Here is an 18,437-nt window from a genome sequence, read left to right on the forward strand (position 1 = left end):
AGAGCTGAAAAATGTGTTGCTGGAAAAGCACAGCAGGTCAGGCAGCATCCAAGGAGCAGGAAGATCGACGTTTCGGGCATAAGCCCTTCTTCAGGAATTGTGTTAGGGGAGTCCAAGAAGAAGCCTGTAAGCACTAACATCTCCACACAGCTAGGAGAGTCGGTATTGAAAAGCCCACTAGGTATTTGTTTGATGCAACAGAGCAAGGTTGGAGCTTGGGGGATAAAGAACAAGAGCAAACCTAGCACAGTGAAGCTACCTGTCACTGAGGAGCATGAGTTATGTTTATTCATGAGGGCTGCTCTGCTGTTTTGGAGTCTAGGGGAGCTTAGCCCCAGGAAACGAGGGTGATCAATCTGAATGGATGCAGTAATTGAATCTGTCCATAATGGAGCATCTCTTGAGAGAGAATATCAACACCAGATGGGTAAAAATGAATAATTGTGATTCGTGCTGAAGTTTAATGAGATTTGATGACCCACCATGTCATTAACATCTAGTGGTAATTGCTGAAAAAAAACTTGTGGGATTTGTCTTGATTGTATTTGCTATTTGATGTGTTGTGTGTGGGATTCAATCACAGTCTGTTATTCATATTATCACCTGTTAATTCTGGATGTTAGAAGTAAGTTGTATATGTGTTGTAGATTGTATTCCTGGTCTAATATCGTTTAATAAATTTTATTAGTATTTGATCAAAATCATGGAACTTTGGATTCTATTCTTTTAGTCAAACCCCTGAATCTCACATATTGTCTAATTTCAAAATGTAAGTTGTTGATTTTAGCCGGAACACAATTTAAGATTAGCAGTCTGGACTGAGATCATAGAGTGCTTTTCTCTATCTAAGCCATGTAATGTAATCTCACTTTTTGCACTATAAATTCTCCAATTTGACTGTTTTCAAGTACCCAGAAAAACTCCTTTAAAAGGTAGCTGGACCATAATTCAACAATAATATCCAGCAGTGAACTCTATCTGATTTTCACCTTTGTTGTGAAGAATTATTTTTCTAACCTTCAATTGATTTTGTCCTAAATTACCTCTTTGACGTCCAGAGCTCCGGTGCTGTGACAGTGAGGCGAACCACTTCTATGACAGATAATGCATGAGTTTTTTGAGCATACGTACAAACATATGAATTAGCAGCTGGAGAGGGCCTTTATTAACATCGTAACTAGGAGCAGGAGTAGACCACTCAGATCTTCAAACCTGCTCTGCCATTGTGATCATCACCGATCCTCTAACTCAATATCATACTCCTGTTTTCTTCTCATAAAACTTGATTCCTTTAATATCTAAAACAAAAATCCCTTTCTTGAATATACTCAGTGACCTAACTTCATCAGCATTCTGTGGCAGTGGACCACCCTCTGAATGAAGAAACGTTTTCTCAATTTCCTCTTTCCATCCTCAGTATCAGCCTAGTGAAGCTTTTCTACAATCCCTCTCTGGCAAGTATAGTTTTTCTTAGGTTGGGAGACCAAACCTGCACATGGCACTCCAGATATGGCCTTACTAAGGCCCTGTATAACTGCAGTAAGATATCCCTACTTTTAAATTCAAATCCACTTGCAACGAGGGCCAATATATCATTGCCTTCTTAATTGCTTGCTGTATCTTTCTGTCTATTTTCATTAACTGGTGCACAAGGACACATTGATCACCTTGTATATCCACATTTCCCAATGTATCACCAGTACTCTGCCTTTCACTCAGAAATAACTTCACATGTAGCCATGTTATACTGCAGCCATTACGTGTTTGCCCACATGCTCAGCTTATTAAGATCATGACTGATCTGTTTGCAGCTTCAAATCTTCTTTCCATTCTGCCTCCTAAATCCTTTAATTCCATTATCAATGAGAATCTGATAAATTCAGTCTTAAAATATTTTATGATCTTGCTTCCACTGCTCTGTGGTGAGGACACTCATGAGTGAAAAAAAGAGTTCCTAATCTCTAATTTAAATGGGAGACCCCTTATTTGTATTCATGAACTTTCCTTTAATAAAACTTCCTTCATTGCAGGAATCAATTGAGTGAACTTTTTCTGAACTCTGTCTTTCGTGTTATTGGGTTCCTTCTCAAGAAAGTTAACAAAAGCTGCACAGAGTACTCTAGATGAAGTCTCACAAATGTCCTATAGAATGTAGCAAAACTTTTCATATTCAACCCCTCTTGCAAGAAGTACCAATATTCCATTTTTCTTTATAATTACATTCTACTAAAGTATTGTGATTCATGGACCAGGACACCCTGACCCCCTCTCCGTTGCAATCTTTCTCTATTTAAGTGAAATTGAGAATTTTCTATTCTTCTTTTAACAGAGGTTGAATTCACATTTTCCCTTATTATCTACCATTTCTTTTGCCCACTCACTTACCCTTGTGAAATATCTGTGCAACTTCTTCCACCTGAATTTTAATTCTCATGGCAAACAACAAGTCAGAAAATCTCTTAACTCGGTCCACCCCGCCTTGGGTATATGTGCCCACAAGGATGGGATTTTTGTTTTGTTGGGAATTGGTGTAGCTGCAATCAATACAATTAACCTGGGAAAAAGTTCAAAAATACCTACAGAGGTTGTTGGATGCCATTTTGGATTTTATCCTGAAACAGAAATATCTTTTGTCTCTCAGTCCTCAAACCCTTCACTGACCATATACTGTCTACAGCCCATCCTTTCCACCTCATGCTTCCCCTGTCTTAAGCTTGGCTATGCCCCAGAGATATCCCCTTAGACCTTTAGCTCCTCCAATCTAGGCTATGGAATTCCCATGCCTATTTATCCATATATTGCATAGAGGCAAAGAATGAGAGTGCCAGTAATATTTTTTTTTAAAAAGTAGTAATTCATTATTTTTGATATTGATGAAAGAAACTGATTTTCACTATAGCCCTAAAAATGTGTCAACCATTCAGATCCTTCGAAGTACCAATAGCAGAAATTGACAGGAAAAGTAACAGTCAGAATTTTCAAGCAAACAGGATCCAAACGTTTTAATACTGTAACCAGTTTCTGACTCTCAGCCAAGAATATAGAATGGAGCAGAAGTGGCACTGAGATTTGTTTTTAGGTACAGTGCCTGGCATGGTGAGCATGGGTAAGACTTTTTAAATCTACCTTTCAAAATTCACTCATGCAGACTATGGAACATTACACCCCTGAAGTACCATAAATCACAATGTTTTAAAACACTGACTTAATCCCATGAAAATCTGGAGAACTAGGACATGCCTATCCCCATAATATAATCAGGCAATTTAACAATGTCAAGTTTGGATTTTAAAACATGAACCAGCTTGCAAGCTTGGAAAAAAAAGCACACCTGAAAACTGAAAACCCTAGGAATTGTACTGGAATTCAAGAATTGGGAACTATCCAACATTTACAAAGACGTCATCCTAACTGTATGAGAATTCAGGTATTCTTGTCTTCTTCACAATTTAGTTTCCTACTTATCCTTTGCCATCAGCAAATTTAGCAGCTGATTTAAATTTGATTCATGTAATTTTATTCAAGTATTGCTAGAAAAAAAAGGCACATTTGTCAAAGCTGTTCATCTTGCACTCATCAGGACAACTTGCAAGAACACCAATAACGGGGAAAACCAACATTTATACTATTGAGAGCAGAATACGGATTGGCTAGCAAGTAGACTCTGATTGGTAGAGTGTCTTTCAAAAGGTGGTAGTTAATAATGACTAACAATAAACTGCCAGGTTTTGACCAATCTGCTTGGTTTGAAATCAAAGCAATTAGGTTCTGGGTAAAAATTGGGGACATTCTAAATCAGCCCTTACATGGTCAATTAATGGTAACTCAAGGACATCACCAAAGTTGTTATCAAATGTGTAACCCAGAAACAGGCAACATTGCTGGTTCTGGTGCATATACTCCACACAAGCCTCCCCTTAGTCTGTATCCTCTATGCCATTCTCCCTCATGAATTTATCCAACTTCCCCTTAAATGCATCCATGCCAATCATCTCAACTTCTGCTGTTCTCACCATTCTTTGGGTAAATGATTTTGATGTTTTAGTGATCATTTTCTGTTTACTACCTCTGGTATTGGGCTCACAATAAATGGAAGTAACTGAACTCTAGCTACCCTTTTGATCCCTTCCAGAATCTTAAAGATTGCTATTAGATTATTCCACAGAGCTTTCCTTTTTCAGAGCCCTGGCTTGTGTTAAGTCTTTCCTGATATGTCTTGCAATTCCTCACCTAGCTTCTGTAATATTTTGAGCGAGTTTATTAGTCAGACTGAATCATAAAGTATATTTGAAACCTGGCCAAAGCGTGGTACAAAGCCTGACTGGTTAATTCTTCCATTAGATCATTAAAACACATTAAAATAGGAGCAGGAGTAGACTATTTGAGTCCTCAAGCTTGATTTACCACTCAAAAAGATCATGGCTAATCTGCTTGTGCCCTTGACTCCAGTTTCCTCCCTGTCCCTATAAAGCTTCACCTCCCTGTAGATCTAAAATCTAAGTTGGTCATGAAAATATTTAAATGCCCAAACCTTACTGCTGACTAAAGTAGAGAATTCCAAAGATTTCAGAGCAAAGAACTTTCACCACATCTGTCTCAAATTTGGATCTTATTTTGAAACTGTGTCGCTTTGCTTTAGATTTCCCATAAGAGGCACTATCCTCTCCAGCATCTATTGTGTCAAATCGCTTTTGAAACTTACAAGTGGATGATACTCCAGTGAGTATCATCCACTGTTTTGCTGTCATCAATTCTCTTTTTCATATCTTTGCTTTCCCTAATATTGCCATTCCTTATCTCCTCTTTTTTTGCTCTCGCTTTACCTTCCCCCCTCTTTCCTTCTCCGTTAGCTCTGTATCTTAAGTATCTTTCCGGCTAGTTTTCAATTTCACGTTCTTGCCTACTGTTTAACAAAAGACTGTGCAATTTTGTTTTTGATTATTTTGGTGTTGCTAGCTGGGCCAGGGTTTTTTGCCCATCCCTAGGTGCCCTTGAAAAGGAGGTGGTGAGCTGCATTTTTAAATTGCAAATTCTGATTTGTTGTAGATAGACCCACAATGCCAGGAAGGGAGAGAATTAATTCAACAACATTAAAGGAATAGTGATATATTTCAAAGTCTGGATGGTGAGGGGAACTTACAAGTGGTGCTGTTTCCATGTAACTGTTGTCCTTGTCATTCTTGACAGCAGTGGTTAAGCATTTGGTGGGTGCTGTCTAAGGAGCCTTGGTGATTTTTTGCCATGCATCATGTAGATGGTACACACTGCTGCTTCTGAATGTCAGTGGTGGAATGACTAAATATTTGTGAATGTGCTGCCAATGAAATGGCTCACTTTGACCTGGATGCTGTCAGAGGATGGTGTAATGCTGTACTTATCCAGGCAAGTAGCAGTAATCCATCATACTCTTGACTTGTGCCTTGGAGATAGCGGACAGACTTTTGGGAGTCAGGAAACAGGATTCCTAGCTTTTGACCTGTGCTTGTGATCACAACATTCAAATGGCTAGTCCATTTCAGCTTCAGGTCAATGGTAACTCTGAGGATGGGATTCAGTGAAAGTGAATGTTAAAAGTTGGATTGTCTCTTGAAGATGGCCTGGCACTTAAGGTATGACTGCTACTTGTCATTTGTCAGCCCAAGTCCAGTTAACCTACTGTCCAGTTCTTGTGCATTTGAACATGGATTCCTTCAGTATCTGAGAAGTCAAGAATGGTGTTGAACATTATGCAGTTATCAGTGAATATTCTCACTTCTGACCTTAAAATGATGGGGAGGTTATTGATGAAGCAGCTGAAGATGGGCTTAGGATATAATGAACTCTAGGAGCTGAGTGACTGATCTCCCAACAACCACAGCTATCTTTCTTTGTGCCAAGCATGAAACAGGCAGGTATATTTCGGTTATAGGATAGATTTCAGGCTACATTCTAGATTGCATTACATCTATTGATATTAATTGAGGATCTTGTACAGTTGTTTAGATCTTTTGATTTCTTCAGCAGTAAGTACTGCCTCTGATTACCCAACTTCAGGTAATGTAACATGAATGAACTGCATCAAAAACAAGTGCTGAAATTTTCTACAATGTTTGGAGAAAATACCAAGCTCATTTTGTTTGATCCCGGAAAATCATGATGGCCAGTGAAATCAATTTAGAATTAATTGCCTCATGGACTTCTTTAGCAGCAAGGAAGTTCATGAGGCCTTTCTAACCCAATTTTTTTTTGATAGATCACTCCCTCCTATAACTTCTCATTGATTCCTCAATCCCTTCACCCCTCTGCTCAGATACTTACTGAAAATATTTGCTGTATCTATATATTACTCATGAATAAAATAACAATCCACATGCAGACAAGAATGTCCTAGGTTGCCTCGAATCATCAATTTTAAGAGCTAGGAAATAGAGAAACACCATTAACTATACATAGAAGTTGCTTTGAAGTATTAAGAATTATGTAGCAATTTACAGTGCTCTTTTAACTATTCCCTTAACCCAAAGAAATTGAATATTACAACATAGTTTTTGCTTCAAGAGGAACAGTTCCATTAAAATGATGGATTCAAGCCAAAAAAGATTTTTATATCTTGTCTCACTTTGTACTCTCTTGCAGGAGTTCCATTATGATCATTCAAAAACTACACTGTGTGATTAAGTTATTCTGTGATTCAAGTTCATGGCCTTAAATTTTCAAAAGATTTTACCTTGCTTTTATTCCAATGGAAATTCGATTGTACTTGCTAATGGACTAGAATGTATTTGCATCAGAATTTGATGGAGTTATTCATTTGCATATCTATTAGAATTATGATTGGCATAAAACCCAGATAAAACAACAGTAATGTGCTAGGGTGCATGGAAAAAAAAACCTGCAAAAAGAGTTCTGGATGAAGATTATAGCAGCGGGATTCTGGCTGTCAGAGCAGCACTTTTATTTAGGTGTTTTAGGTGTTGCAAGTAATTTCCTTGAATTTCGGGGGCAGCAATTACTGTTTTATATGCTGTTACATTGTTTTGGAACTTTGGGGGTAAAAGATCAAAGCAACAGCACTTTAAAACGCAGGATGGCAGACAAAGGCAGTGACCATCAGAGAAAGGAATCTACATTGGTGTCTGACATAGCAGTGAATCCGCACAGTTACTGCCTTTTGCTGTTTGAGTTCAAGTATCTCTGGACATCGGAGTGAATTTAGGAAAAAAATCAACTGAAATTCACAGCTGACCTTGGAGGAACCTAAATGGGAGAACTCACAGCACAGGAACAGATAAGTGCATAGTTTTAAGTGTAACCTTGTTACAAATTCTACAATAGTGAGTAGTGTGAGTTCTTTCTTGATTTTATGTTTTATTGAGATCTGTCTCTTGATTAAATTTTAAAAATATAAATTAAAAGTATTAAGTTAGCCTGGAACAGTTTCTTTTTAGAGCAATAAGATGGTGCTATTCTCTGGGTCTACAGATTGTGAAGGAGCAAAGGTGGCCTTTAGTAGAGTGATGTGCTCTTCATTTCGGATGTGGGAGTTTAGGGAGAGTTTCCACGTTACTGATGATTAAGTCTGCAGAAGTGTCTTCAGTTGTGAATCCTATCAGATCACATGGATCAGTTGGACCATCAATTAGAGGCAATAAGGAATTTACAGGTGCTGGGGTGTGATGGATGGCAGTTATAGGATGGGAGAAAAGCTACAGATACAGTCAGGTAGATGGTTAACTCCAGGAAAGATATGCAAGGTAGGTAGGTAGTGCAGGAGTTTCCATCTCAAACGAGTAAGCTGTTTTGGAAAATGTAGGGGGTGATGGACTTTCAGGAATGTAGCACAAATAGCCACATTTCTGGTACCGAGACTGATTCTAATGCAATGAGGAGTACATCAGGTTCCAAGTGATCGATTATCAGAGGGGACTCTCTAGTCAGAGGTATAGACAGGTATTTCTGCTGCTGTCAGCGAGAAATCAGAATGGTGTGTTGTCTCCCTGGTGCCAGGACCAAGAATATCTCAGAGAGGGTGCAAAATATTCTCAAAGGGGGGAGGTGCCAGCAGGAAATTGTTGTACACATTGGAACTAATGACATAGGAAGGGAAATGATTAGATTCTGAAGGGAGAACATAGAAAGTTAGGCAGGAATTTAAAAAGGAGTAATATATGGATTATTCCTGTGCTGCAAGCTATTGAGGGTAGGAATAACAGGATAGAGCAGATGAATGCATGGCTGAGGAGCTGGTGCAGGGAAGAAGGGTTCACATTTTTTTGGATCATTGGAATCTCTTCTGGGGAAGATGTGACCTATACAAGAAGAACAGATTGCACTTGGATTGGAAGGGGACTAATATACTGGCAGGGAGATTTGCTAGAGCTGCTTGGGAGGATTTAAACTAGCAAGGCTGGGGTTGGAGGGAGCTGGGGGGGGAGGTGAGGTGAAGGGGTGGGCCTAGGGAGATAGTGAGGAAAGAGATTAATCTGAAACTGGTACAATATGGAAAAGGAGCGAGTCAAACAGTCAGCACAGGCAGGAACAAAGCAGAGAACAAGGTAGGACTGATAAATTAAACTGCATTTATTTCAATGCAAGAAGCCTAACAGGAAAGGCAGATGACCTCACGGCATGATTAGGAACATGGGACTAGGACATCATAGCAATTGCAGAGACATAGCTCAGGGCTGGGCAGGACTGGCAGCTTAATGTTCCGGGATACAAGTCCTGTAGGAAGGATCAAAAGGGGACAAAGAGAGAAGGTGGAGTGGCATTTGGAATAAGGGATAACATTACAGCTGTACTTAGGGAGGATAGTCATGGGAATACATCCAGGGAAGATATTTGGGTAGAACTGAGAAATAAGCAACAGATGATCACCTTATTGGCAATGTATTATAGACCCCAAATAGTCAGCGAGAAATTGAGAAACACATTTGTAGGGGCATCTATTAGCTGTAAGAAGAATAGGGTGATTATGGTAGGGGAGTTTAACTTTCCAAACATAAACTGAGACTGTCATAGTTCAGATGAAGAGGAAGTTAAGTATACACAAGAACATTTTCTGATTCAGTATGTGGATGTACCCACTGGAGAAGTTGTAAAACTTGACTTACTCTTGGGAATAAGGCAGGGCAGGTGACTGGGGTGTCAACAGGTGAGCACTTTGGGGCCAGTGACCATAATTCTATTAGTTTTAAAATAATGCTGGAAAAGGATAGACTGGATCTAAAAGTTGAAGTTCTAAATTGGAGGAAGGTTAATTTTGACGGTATTAGGCAAGAACTTCCAAAAGTTGATTGAGGACAGATGCTCGCAGGTAAAAGGATGGCTGGAAAATGGGAAGTCTTCAAAAATGAGATAACGAGAGTCCAGAAACAGTATGTTCCTCTTAGGGTGAAAGGCAGGGCTAGTAGGTGTAGGGAGTGCTGGATGACTAAATAAATTGAGGGTTTGGTTAAGAAAAAGAAGCAAGCCTTTACAGGTATAACCAACAGAGATCAAGTGAATCATTAGACTATAAAGGCAGTAGGAGTATACTTAAGAGGGAAATCAGGAGGACAAAATGGGGACATGAGATAGCTTTGGTAAATAGGGTTAAGGAGAATCCAAATGGATTCTGTAAGTACATTACATTAATTACAAAAGGGTAACTAAGGAGAGAATATGACCCCTCAAAGATCTGCAAGGCAGCCTGTATATGGAACAGTAGGAGATGAGGAAGATATTAAACAAATATGTTGTATCAGTGTTTACTGTGGAGAAGAACATGGAAGAAATAGAATGTGGGCAAATAGATGGTGATATCTTGAAAAATGTCCATATTACAAAGGAGGAAATGCTGGATGTCCTGAAACACATAAAAGTGGATAAGTCCCCTGGAACTGATCAGGTGAATCCTAGAGCTCTGTGGGAAGCTAGGGAAGTGATTGCTAGGTCCCTTGCTAAGATGTTTGTACTATCGATAGTCACAGGTGAGGTGCCAGAAGACAGGAGGCTGGCTAACATGGTGTCACTATTTAAGAAAGGTAGTGAGAAAAAGCCAGGGAACTATAGAGTGGTGACCCTGACATTGGTGTGGGCAGGTTGTTGGAGGGAATCCTGAGGGACAGGATTTAGATGTATTTGGAAAGGCAAGGAGTGATTAGGGATAGTCAACATACTTCATGCGCGGGAAATCATGTCTCACGATCTTGATTGCTTTTTTTGAAGAAATAACAAAAAGGATTGATGAGGTCTGAGCAGAGGACATGATTTATATGGACTTTAACAAAGCGTTCAATAAGATTTATCATGGTAGACTGGTTAGCAAGGTTAGATCTTATGGAATACAGGGAGAACTAGCCACTTGGATACAGACCTGGCTTGAAGGTAGAAGAACAGAGGGTGGTGATGGAGGTCTGTGACCAGTGTTCCCATAAGGATCGGTGCTGGGTCCATTCCTTTCTGTCATCTATATAAATGATTTGGATGTGAACGTAGGAGGTATAATTAGTAAGTTTGCAGATGACACCAAAATTAGACAGCAAAGAAGGTTACCTCAGAGTATACTAAGATCTTGATCAGATGGGCTAATGGGCTGAGGAGTGATAGATGGAGTTTAGATAATTATGAGATGCTGTATTTTTTAAAGGCAATCAGAGCAGGACTTATACACTTAATTGTAAGATCCTGGGGAGTATTGCTGAACAAAGAAACCTTGGATTCATAGTTCATTGAAAGTGGAGTCGCAGGTGGATAGGACAGTGAAGAAGACATTTAGTATGCTTTCCATTATTAGTTAGAGTATTGAGTGTAGGAGTTGGGAGGTCATATTGCGGCTTTTTCTGAACACTGTTAGTTAGATGGATAGAGAACTGGCTGGGCAGTGGGAAACAGTAGAAGTGGAAGGGAATTTCTCAAAATGGAGAATTCTGATCAGTGACGTTTCTCAGGGATCCATGTTGGGACCACTGTTGTTTGTGATGATATATATATATATAATCTGGAAGAAGGTAGAAGTGTGCAGATGACATTAAGATTAGTGGAGTAACAGATAGTGAAGGGGACTGTCAGGGAATGCAGCTGAATATAGAATATAGGTTCGAGAGTTGAATGGAGAAATAACAGATGGAATTCAATCCAGGCAAATGCGAGATTATGCATTTTGGAAGATCTAATTCAAGAGTGAACTATATGGTAAATGGAAAAGCCCTGGGAAAATTGCAGTACAGAGATCTGGATGTTCAGGTCCATTGTACCCTGAAGGTAGCAACGCAGGTTGGTAATGGTCAAGAAGGCATACAGTATTCTTTCCTTCATAGGATGAGGTATTGAGTACAAAAGTTGGCATTTCACATTACAGTTGTATAGAGCTTTGGTTCAACCACATTTGGAATAATGCGTACAGTTCTGGTCACCATATTACCAAAAGGGTGCTTTGGAGAGGGTGCTGAGGAAATTCACCAGTATGTTGCCTGTTATGGAGGGTGCTAGCTATGAACAGAGATTGTGTAGATTAGGATTATTTTCTTTTGAAAGATGGAGTTGGAGGGGGTACCTGATGAAGGTCTACAAAATCATGAGAGGTATAGACAGTGTGGATAGCAAGAAGCTTTTTCCCAGAGTGAGGGACTCAATTACTAGGAGTCACAAGTTGAGGGTGAAAGGGGAAAAGGTTAAGGGAGATATGAGTGGAAAGCTCTTTATACAGAGGGTGGTGAATTGCTGGAATGTGTTGCCAATGGAGGTGATAGAGGTAGGCACTTAAGTGTCATTTAAGATGTATCTAGACAGATAAATGAATAGACAGGGAACAGAGGGATATAGATCCTTAGAAAATAGGCGACAGGTTTAGATAGAGGTTCTGGATCCGCACAGGCTTGGAGGGCTGAAAGGCCTGTTTCTGTGCTGTAATTTTCTTTCTTCTTTGTATCGGTTAGGCCACTTTTGGAATATTGTGTGCACTTCTGTTTCCCTCCATTTGGAAGGATATTGAGAAACTTGAAAGGGGTTAAGAAAAGGATGTAAGTTTGCTTGCTGAGCTGTAGGTTTGCTATCCAGAGTTTCATTACCTGGCTAAGTAACATCATTAGTGGCGACCTCCAAGTGAAGGGAAGCTGTTGTCTCCTGCTTTCTATTTATATCTTTCTCCTGGATGGGGTTCCTGGGGTTTGTGGTGATGTCATTTCCTGTTTGTTTTCTGAGGGGTTGATAGATGGCATCTAGATCTATGTGTTTGTTTATGGCATTGTGGTTGGAGTGCCAGGCCTCTGGCATATCTTTGCTTAGCCTGTCCCAGGATGGATGTGTTGTCCAGTCGAAATGGTGGGTTTTTTTCATCCGTGTTTAGGGCTATGAAGGACAGAGGGTCGTGTCTTTTTGTGGCTAGCTGGTGTTCATGTATCCTGGTGGCTAACTTTCTTCCTGTTTGTCCTACGTAATGTTTGTGGCAGTCCTTGCATGGAATTTTGTAGATGACGTTGGTTTTGTCCATGGGTTGTACTGGGTCTTTTAAGTTTGTTATTTTTTGTTTGAGAGTGTTGGTGGGTTTGTGTGCTACTAGGATTCCGAGGGGTCTTAGTTGTCTGGCTGTCTTTTCTGAAACTTCTTTGATGTATGGTAACAGAAAACTGACTAACACTGACCAAATACTAAACTACACCAGCAACCATCCCAACACACGCAAACAAAGCTGTATCAGAACACTATTCCAACGAGCGACCACATACTGCAGCACAGGCGAACTTCGGAAAACAGAGGAGAACCACCGATACAAAGTATTCAAGAAGAACGGATACTCGAAAAATACAGTGCGCAGATTCCCCAAGAACAAACCATGACAAGCAGACCAAACACAGCCAGAAACCCTAACCATCTTACCATACATCAAAGAAGTTTCAGAAATGACAGCCAGACTGCAGACTGTATTTTTTAAGTATCCGTTCTTCTTGAATACGTTGTATAGGTGGGTTCTCCTCTGTTTTCCGATCTGGAAAACAGATCGGAACTAGAGGGCATAGGTTTAGGGTGAGAGGAGAAAGATATAAAAAGGACCTAAGGGGCAACTTTTTCACACAGAGGGTGGTACGTGTATGGAATGAGCTGCCAGAGGAAGTGGTGGAGGTTGGTACAATTGCAACATTTAAGAGGCATTTGGATGGGTATATGAAGAGGAAGGGTTTGGAGAGATATGGGCTGGGTGCTGGCAGGTGGGACTAGATTGGGTTGGGATATCTGGTTCGCATGGTCGCGTTGAACTGAAGGGTCTATTTCCATGCTGTACATCTCTATCACTGTATGTCTCTAAGTGCTGGCAAGTGGGACCAGATTTGGTTACGATATCTGGTTGGTATGTAATTGTTGAACGGAAGGGTCTGTTTCCATACTGTATGTCTCTATGACTCAGTGTACTGCAGGAAAGCAACAGATAACTCACTGAGTCAAGTACTGCTCCTTACTTAACAATCAGCTAGTGGAACTGAATGATTTCTGATTGTTTTATCATAGAGTCAAAGAATCATACAGCACAGAGAGAGGCTATTCTGCCAGTTCTGACTCTTTGAAAGTGCAATGCAATTAGTCCCAGTCTTCCCATTATTTCTCTCTAGCTCATCATTTTTATCTTTTACCATGAATTTCCAATTCTGTTTTGAATATTACTGAATTTACATCCACCATCATTTCAGATTAAGTTCTCAGATTCCATTCATAATATCTTGCTGTTAAAAAACATGCTGTTTATTGTCCCTCTAATTGCATTGCCAATTATCTTCAAACTGCATCTCCTTATGATTGACCTTCCCGAAATAGTTGCACCTTATTTATTCTATTAACCCTTTTGAAATTTTGCACAAACCCAATAAATGTCTGCTCTAAGAAGAGCAATTTAAAAACAACCATTTGCTGCAAGGGGCAGGTGAAAAACTTGAACTTGGTATTTTTCAAAAGCAAGACCAATGATCCATTTTTTTCAGGAAACTGAGTATTAAAAAAAAAATTAAATCAGGTCCCTGGAATGTACAGCAAAAATATGCTGCATAAAAGCCTGACAACAGGCAAAACAAGGAAGCGATCAGAATAATAACATTGTTTTATCATTTTATAAGAAATTGAATAGGCTATGCATTATGAAATTTAATGAGCAGCTTTTAATTATTATAGGGATGCTTGTCTTATTTAACTGATTCTTTTTAAGGCTTTTGCTATTACCTTTAATGTTCTTATGTTTTATTGATTGGTATCTGTCAGACGTTATTTGCAAGATTTGTAATGTTTATGGTTGATCTTCTCTTCCAGGTGGGAATCAGCCATTATGAGATGTCAGTGATAGCAGGAAGACTCAGTTGATTTAAAAAGCTGAACTTCATTAGCAGACCACTTGCGAACTTCACAATAAAAAAATTTGAGATGCTGGTCGGAAATGGATCCCTGGTCATTAAAATCAGGTTGTTTGGAAGTCACAGCTAAGAAATTGTGAAAACAGTACTTGGAACAAGAAATATTATGTGCATCAGAGGGGATATCAAGGAGGGAAAGCAATTTCATTTCCTCTTGGCCCACAAGGAGACTTTAAATACATTTTAAACATTTATGTTCTGGACCATTTCTTACCATCCATACAGCTCCAGGCTATTGTGTGAACATGGCCACTCACTGTGCTGTGTAAGCTGCTGCTAATGACAACCGTTACTTCCCTCACCTCTTTTTAAAGCACCCTCTTTCAGAAACTACAGGACCTGCTTGGTCGAGTGTTATGGAGGAAATCTGATTCCTGGTCGATGGAGTAGATAACACAATGTAGTTTATTGTGTGTTACCAATTAGTTACAGGTTACATTTGTATAGTAGATATTGTTATAGTAAAGTTATGGAGAACTACTTGTTCAGTCCATTCCTTTACAGTCCTAAGCTATTTTCCCTACATGTCCAAACAAAAATCAATATAACAGGTGGGCTTATGGCATTCCTCCTCATTGACCCTACAGAATACTTATTGTCTATGTACAACATCTTTTTTAGATTACATTACAATGTGGAAACAGGCCCTTCGGCCCAACAAGTCCATACCGACCCGCCGAAGCGAAACCCACCCATACCCCTACATTTACCCCTTACCTAACACTACGGGCAATTTAGCATGGCCAATTCACCTGACCCTGCACCTCTTTTGTGATTGTGGGAGGAAACCAGAGCACCCGGAGGAAACCCATGCAGACACGGGGAGAACGTGCAAACTCCACACAGTCAGTCACCTGAGGCGGGAATTGAACCCGGGTCTCAGGCGCTGTGAGGCAGCAGTGCTAACCACTGTGCCACCGTGCCGCCCAATGTGCCACCGTGCCGCCCAACAGCTTGTTCCAAGCTGTTGTTTTCCTCATTGTACATAAATGTATAATATTACAATTACTGCTACCTCATCTCCACCTTCACCCCAATCTCTGATTTTACAAATGCAGTGGATTTTGAAGGTTTCACCGTTCACTCAGCGGGTGTTTCCTTCAGACTTGGAAGACTGGTAGTTTGATGCTCTTTCTGATAGTTTGAGATCTGTACATCCATTTAAAGTGGAGAAAATTTAATCTCTAATATTTCCTTTGTCGTGGATATCTCAAATTGACAATTTCTTCTTTGTGACACTGGGCCTGTTGCAAAGCATTTCATATCAGGCCCGAAGTGCTTTCACTATTCAATAGAGTACTCTTCCTTGTTGAAGATTTTCATGAAGGCTTCTTCTTAAATCTTCACCTCTTCCCTGCTATGGAGTTAGATGTATGAAAAGGTGACTTCAAGCTGAGTTTGAAAATCTCATATTGCTGCTCACCATGTAGCATGTACAGGCATATGGAATCCACACTACATGCTGCATGGATATATGAACATACAGAATAAAGGCAGAAATAAACTATTTGGCCGCTTAAGCCTTCCCTATCATTCAATAAGATCATGACTAATCTGCTTGTGTTTGAAATTCCACATTCCTTTCTTCTCACAATAACATTTGTTTCCCTTACCTAACAAGAGTATCCACTAGTTTTTAAAAATATTTAATGACTCCCATATCCACCACCTTTTGAGGTGCAGAGTTCCAAAGTTATACAAACCTCTGGAAGAAATAAATTTGTCCTAATTTCCAACCTCAAAGAGGTCCTAATTATAAAGCTATGCTCCCGAGTTCTAGACTGTGCCACAAGAGGAAACATTTTTTCTAGATTTGCCTTGTTAACAGCATTCAGGATGTTAGACACTTCAATCAACTCATTACTCAGTCTTCTAACTGTAAGTAAAAACAAACCCAACCTGTCTAACTTATTCTCGCAGGACAATGATGGGGAGGAATTAGCCTCGTGGTATTGTCACTGGCCTGTTAATTTAGAGAGAATCAATAAACTGTAGAGCTGGAAAAATCACAGTAGGTCAAGCAGCATCAGAGGGGTAGGAGAGGTGATGTTTCAGGCAGGACCCATCCTCACTGATGGAGGAGCTTCAGGGTGAATGAGATGACCAGTGGGAAAGAAACACACTGAGATCTTTGTCGAGGGAGGAGGGAAATTTCTTCAAGTTGGGCATCCTTGGCAGAGATATCACAGCATGATTGTCAGCAACTTGGAGATAGAGAGGACTGCAGTTGCTGGAAAGTCAGAGTTCATGAAATGTGGAGCTGGAAAAAGCACAGCAGGTCAAGCAACATCAGAAAAGCAAGAGAGTCGACATTTTGGGCAGGATCATTCAGGTCCCGTAAATCTAGAGACCTAACCCACTGTTATGGGGTCCTGGGTTTGAATCCCACCATGTGGATGGTAGAATTTAAATTCAATAAATATCTGGACTTAAAGAGTCTAATGATGACAATGAATTCATTGTGGATTGTCGGAAAAACTCATCTGGTTTACTAATGTTCTTTATGGAAGGGAACTTCCATCCTTACCTGGTTAAGCCTACATGTGACTCTAGACCCACACGAACATGATTGACTATTAACTGCCCTCTGGGCAATTAAGGATTGGCAATAAATGCTGAACTAGTCAGCAATGCCCTCATCCTGTGAATGAATTAAAAAACATTCATTCCAGTCATTAATCTAGTAAGCCACTTCTGAACAACCTCCAGGTATATTTACATCTTTCCATTTGTAAGGAGAGCAAAACTGTACACAGTATTTAAGATGTTGTCTCACCAATGCCCTGTATAACTGAAGCATAACATCCTTGCTTTTATGTTCAATTCCACTTGTTATAAAGGATAGCATCTCATTCACATTCTTGATTAATTGTTGTTAAGTTGGTAGGAACCTTTTGTGAGTCACATCCCTGTACACCTAAAGCCCTCGGCATTTTGGACTTTAAGTAATAATTTGCTTTTTCATTCCTCCTAACAAAGTAAACAACTTCATGTTTTCCCACATTCTCCATTTACCAGATTTTTGCTGACTCACTTCATCTATCTATATCAATTTGAAACTTCCTAATGTCGTCCTCCCAACATAATTTGTCACCTATCTTGGTGTTATCTACATATTTTCGGACCATGCTTTCACTCCCTTCATTCTAAGCCATTGATGTAAATTATAAAAGGTTGAGGGCCCAGCCTAGACCTCTGCAAGATCCCACTCATCATATCCTGCCAATCAGACAACTCATTTGTACATGTGCTCTGTTTTCTGCCAGCCAGCCAATCTTCTATCCACTTAATATTATACTCTCTTCAATCTCCCCACTCCCTCACCACAAAAACTTTCAGCTTTTATTTTTCAATGTGTTATCTATCAAATTACTTTCTGGAAATTCAGTAACATGCAGTAATATTATCCACAGCACACTTTACTCCACCAAATAACTCCAATTGGTTAGCATGAATTCATGAATTCCCTTTAAAATAATGCATGCTGAATTTTCTCTATTACTTTCAGGTTTTCGAAGTGTGTAGCTTTAATCCCTTTAATAATTCTTTCTAACTCTACACCATATGAGTTGTTATTACATTGGAGGTGCTGTCAAATTTTAAGTGTAGAAAACTACAAAGCCTATTTGGTATAATTTGATCAAGCAAAATCACATTCTGGTCTAACTAGAGTCTCTAATAGTTGACAAGATCTGGTTTATTGAATATTAGCAACTAATTGTAGGGTGCATCTGACAAATATTCGGTTAGATGTTAAGAGTCCCTGCTTGGTGAGTTTTCAGCATGAGCATGTGAATTGGCCACATGGTTAGATCACCATCTTTCTATCAAGCTTAAGCTCACCCCATAATATTGGCCAGGAACTGTAAAAAGCAGCCCAACCACAATATTTATATATATATATAGGTAGTTGTATATATATGTATATATATATATATGTATATGTGTGTGTGTCAATTAAGCTTTTTACAAAACGGTCAGTTGGCTCCAGTGTTACAATGTCTGTGCTGTGACATGGTTGGCAGCTAACCGGGAGCAGACAGTCCAATTCCTTTTAAACAGAAAGAGGAGGAGGTACTTTCT

General features: G+C 39.6%; 1 long non-coding RNA gene across 1 annotated transcript in view; it reads left to right on the top strand.

Moving 5' to 3' along the window:
• LOC122556899 (uncharacterized) overlaps positions 1-18,437 on the top strand; it is a 157,568-nt gene that overhangs the window by 108,303 nt on the left and 30,828 nt on the right. The window contains exon 3 of the long non-coding RNA XR_006313691.2: positions 14,254-14,402. This is a non-coding gene — a long non-coding RNA (uncharacterized LOC122556899). The remainder of the gene's footprint in view (positions 1-14,253; positions 14,403-18,437) is intronic.

The sequence above is a fragment of the Chiloscyllium plagiosum genome, unplaced genomic scaffold, assembly GCF_037043375.1.
Source record: "Chiloscyllium plagiosum isolate Xiang-an unplaced genomic scaffold, Cpla_swu_hap1 HiC_scaffold_16, whole genome shotgun sequence".
Taxonomy (NCBI): domain Eukaryota; kingdom Metazoa; phylum Chordata; class Chondrichthyes; order Orectolobiformes; family Hemiscylliidae; genus Chiloscyllium; species Chiloscyllium plagiosum.